At 48.3% G+C, this 4,894-nt stretch overlaps 1 pseudogene; it reads right to left on the bottom strand.

Annotated features, from left to right (window-relative positions):
• Positions 1–1,256: 1,256 nt before the first annotated feature.
• LOC116910323 lies at positions 1,257–2,680 on the bottom strand (annotated as a pseudogene).
• Between the last annotated feature and the right edge of the window lie 2,214 nt (positions 2,681–4,894).

Raw genomic sequence — 4,894 nt, forward strand, 5'->3', positions numbered from 1 at the left:
CTTTCATGAAAGTTGTCATCTCACTCTTTATAAAGGTACCAAATTACACCCCGTCAGCCCTGTCTCATTCCCTTCATGCTTCACCTACAAGATGACTCTCAAGGAATGTGGCCTTGCCCATCGGATGCAGGGAAGATAGAAAGGTTAATTTGCCTCTCTATTGTGTGCATCTCTTAGATTAGCATTTAATGCCAGCTGAGCTCCCTCTCTGGTGAATTATCTTTTCATCCCAGGCCATGGCCCATCTTTCTGTTGAGCTGTCGCTATTCTTTGGTGGCAATAGTTTGCACGACAGAAAATAAGCATTTCATTTCTATTTAGTTGTATCTATGGTTTTATTTTTTTAAAATCTTATAAGGTTTCCTATGTATAAAACATTTGCAAGTAAAATCAACATCATGTATCAAAATTAGCCAAACCCGATATCTTTATATCCCACTGAGCTTCCGTACAGCTAGATGAGGCACTTTAAATCAGTGGAACATTTTCACTAACTAATATATTCTTGTTATGGTATTTTTAAAAGATTTACTTATTTTATTTATATGAGCGCATTGTAGCTCTCTTCAGACACACCAGAAGAGGGTGTCAGATCCCATTACAGATGGTTGTGAGCTACCATGTGATTGCTGGAAATTGAACTCAGGACCTCCGGAAGAGCAGTCGGTGCCCTTAACCACTGAGCAGTCTCTCCAGTCCCTTTTATACTATTTTTTAAGTGGGTTTTTTTCATACAATGTATTCTGATTTCCCCAGATCCTCCCCACTTCCCCACCCACCCAAATTCATACCCTTTCTCTCATTAGAATAAAAACAGGCATCAATAATAATGATGGTGATGATGGTATAATAATATAAACAATAAGATAAGATGAAAACAAACCAGAATAAGACAAAACAAGCAAATATTAAAATAAAAAGAGCTCCCACCCCCAGCACGAGAAGCAAAGACTCTGATACACACATTTGGGGAGGAGGGGGCTTCTTCAGCTTTTGTTTTTGCATGTAAACCACTGGGCGAGTCTTGATGGTGTGGGCACCCTAGAGATCACACTGGAGTTCTGAGGGCTCCAGACACTGGCTGGGAAGTCAGGTGACAGAAACAATGATTCTGACCAATCACATGATTACAAAGCTGGGTCTCCAGCACGGCTCCAGGTGGTCAGGGGTGGACGTCTAAGGTAGCAGTGACATGGGAGGGGCCGGCCTTGAGCTGCCTGGATGACATCGAGGACAGAGGATCTCCGGTCCATGCCTTACTTGGCCAGCAGGTTCCTGAAGGACCTGTCAGCAAACTTGTCTCTGCTGCCCAGCTCCTCCTCGATTCTAAGGATCTGACTGTACTTAGCCAGGCGCTCAGATCGGCAGGGGGCACCAGTCTTGATCTGCCCAGTGCAGAGCCCCACCACCAGGTTGGTGGTGAAAGTGTCCTCAGTCTCCCCAGATCGATGGGACACCATGACACCCCAGCCATCGGTCTGGGCCAGCTTCCATGCCTGCAGAGACTCGGTCACAGAGCCAATCTGTTCACTTTGAGCAGGAGGCAGTTGCAGGAATTCTCGCCTGCAGCCTTGGCAATCCGCTTAGGGTTGGTCACTGTGAGGTCATCCCCCACCACCTGGATGCCTGCAGTAGCTGTGAACTTCTGCCAGGCATCCCAGTCGTCCTGGTCTAAGGGATCTTCAATGGACACCACTGGGTAGTCCTTGATCAAGGACTTGTACAGGTCGGCCAGCTGGTCGGGTGTGATGTACCGGCTGGCGTCATCCGGAGACTTGAAGTCCAGGTCATACTTGCCAGTCCTGTAGAACTCGGAGGCAGCCACATCCATGCCGATGACAACCTGGTCAGTGGAGCTGGCCTTTGCAATTGCAGTCTTGAGCAGCTCCAGGGCTTCTTTGTTCTCCAGGATGTCGGGGGCGAATCTGCCCTCAACACCCACATTGGTGGCGTCTTTCCCATATTTCTCTTTGATGACGTTCTTCAGGTTGTGGTAAACCTCTGCTCCAATGCACATGGCTTCCCAGAAAGAAGATGGCCCCCACAGGCAGGATCATGAACTCTTGCATGGCCAGCTTGTTGCCAGCATGAGAACCGCCATTGATCACATGGAAAGCTGGGACTGGCAGGATGACTTCAGGGTTGCCGGCCAAGTCAGCAATGTGACAGTAAAGGGACACCCCCTTCTCCATGTCACCAGCCTTGCAGACAGCAAGGGATACCCCCAGGAAGGCATTTGCACCAAATTTAGATTTATTCTCAGTGCTGTCCATCTTGATCATCAGCTGGTCAATCTTCTCCTGCTCCACAACATTCAGTTTCTTGCTAACCAGAGCAGGTACGATAGTGTTATTGATGTGCTCAACAGCCTTTGAGACACCCTTCCCCATGGAGCGGGTCTTATCATTACTCAGAGTTCTAGGGCCTCATAGATGCCAGTAGATGCACCGCTGGGCACTGCAGCTCAGAAGAGACCTTTGGTGGTGTAGAGATCCACCTCAACGGTGGGATTCCCATGGGAGTCAAAGGGATCTCTCTGGCATGGACTGAGAATGGACCTGGTGAAGTTCTGGCAGTGGGATTGCTGCGGAGGAAGGAAAGAGGGTCCTGTAGACACCGAAGGGAGCCTTAAGGACAGACGTGGGCGTGGCTCTGTACCCAAGCAGCACACGACACACATTTGCATTCACAGAAAACTGTAACTGTACTTTTGGTCACTTTATCATGTTCTTATATCTATAATCCTTCTCCACCCCAGTCCCTTCCAACCCCTCGACACTAGGCAGGCGACAAAGAAGGTTAGAGAGGAAAGGGGAATAGACCTCTTTAGACTGCTTCCTGCTGATTATGGGCATGAAGTTTCTAGGGACAAGCCCATTCTTCATCTCCACGATATCCTCTACTAGCAAACCAGCAAACCAGCAACAGCCACAAACGAACCAGCAGCAGCAGGGAGAGCAGCAGTGGGGCTCTGGCATTTACACATTCTCTCTCGAGTCCCCAGAATTCGAAGCATAAGCTAACTTCAGATGGCAGGATCATGTCCCTGCCAGAGCATGAGACAAAACATAGTCAGCTGCTGTGGACAATCTGAATCAGTCCTGTAGCGCCCACCTCGTCCAGCAAGGAAGACACAACACCGTTGGATCCTTGTCAACAGCCTTTATTGCAGGACACCTTCATTGCTGATACGGGAACCCAAGCAGCAAGAGCATTTGCCTTATATAACAGCAGGCTGAGGCTATGCTAATTGTCCTTCAGGGATTGGCGGAGCATAAATTAGCTCATTAGCATATTACCGGCCAACTGATGCCAGGTGCAAAGCCTGCCCATGCGCAGTACCGTTGCCTACCACAGGATGGCGCCCTACATATACCCCTTTTTTGTTTTACTAGAACGAGGCTGGTCTAGGCCTCTGCAGTTATGTCCATCTGCTGTGGCTCCTGTCTTAGGTCGTTCCTCTATGTCACAGCCTTATCCGTCATAGGGTAACCCTATCGCCACCGGGCCCCGTGTCTTAGATTGGACTGTGCATGAGGAAAGTTGCCCGTCTCTGGATACCGCAGTACCGTGTGACAATAACTGTTAAATGGCCTAGGGCGAACTCTAAAAGGAGGCCAGCCAAAAAATGAATTAGTGGGGAAGTCATGATCACCCTATCGCGTGAAACCTCAGTGATGTGCAAGGGCTGATCAATGATCGTTGAGTCTCTCTCATTCCAGTGCAATGGATCCACAGATCCATGGGGTGCAAGAGCAGAGAACTCAGATGTCGACTAATTAGATAACCAAATCTTAGGTGAGGCCCCTTGTTCAATGGCCACAAATGCTTGAGTGACAACGACCTTGTCACGTTTCTGTTGAGATATGAGTTTGCAAACCAACCATAGCATGAACACTAATCCACAGCATAGGGCTGCACCAAACAGAGCCACTCCCGATAAGTAGTGGGCACCTCATCTGGTTATCCTCAGCTGCTACCACCAAGGGCCGTAGTCAAGCCGCTCCTATAATAAAATTTAGAATTCCCAATTGTTAGCAACTACTCCAGAAAGTTCACCCACTGTGCTTGTCTAACAATAGATTGGGGGAGGGTAACTCCAGATACTGTAGACACAATGGCTGCAGCAGTAATGGCTGCTACAATAGCAGCGAAAATGCCAAGGTCTCTCCCAGGACAGTTCAGGATCGGTCATTCTTCTCTGGAACAACCAGCAGGCAATGGAACCATGTCTGAGATCTGCATAACCAGGGCAGAGTTCCCCAGTCCACAGCAGCTTCACGCAGATGGCATTCCTGTGAAGCTACAGACTGCAAGATGACTAAGGCAGCAAGAGTCACCAGGGGAATGAGCAGTAATGGCTGGAGTCCAGTCCTCTCCAGCAAGCAGCAGTGCACAGAGGGTCTGAGCGTAGGCCACAGTGGGGCGGGACACACGCAGCGGTAACACTGACTGCAGCAATGCCAAAATCTGTTATGACAAAAGATGAGGGGGAATCTTCCATCCTCCTCTCAGGGCAGAGGAATGACTCCAGGGACCCGAACCACGAGAGCTGAATCTTCATGCAACCAGGATCAGCAAGTCTCAGCAACCACCTCTGGCAGCTGGCATACTCTTGTAGCATCCTGTAGAAAAAACACAAACATTCCCTCTTCCCCATATAAAATACCTGGACAGGATCATGCCAATATGTGGATCTTTCTATTTCACCTAGGCAGAAGTATGCCTAGTTGTAGGGAGCCATAAACACTCAGAGTGTTCCTTGGCATACAAATTTTAAAATTGAAAATAAAAGGAGTATTATTAAATAATTGTATAGCATACAGGGATAACTCCCCCTTTTTATTTATTAAGATATAAACTGTCTAGTATCATTGTCCTCCCTCGTTAAGGG

The sequence above is a fragment of the Rattus rattus genome, chromosome 9 (assembly GCF_011064425.1).
Source record: "Rattus rattus isolate New Zealand chromosome 9, Rrattus_CSIRO_v1, whole genome shotgun sequence".
Classification (NCBI taxonomy): Eukaryota; Metazoa; Chordata; class Mammalia; order Rodentia; family Muridae; genus Rattus; species Rattus rattus.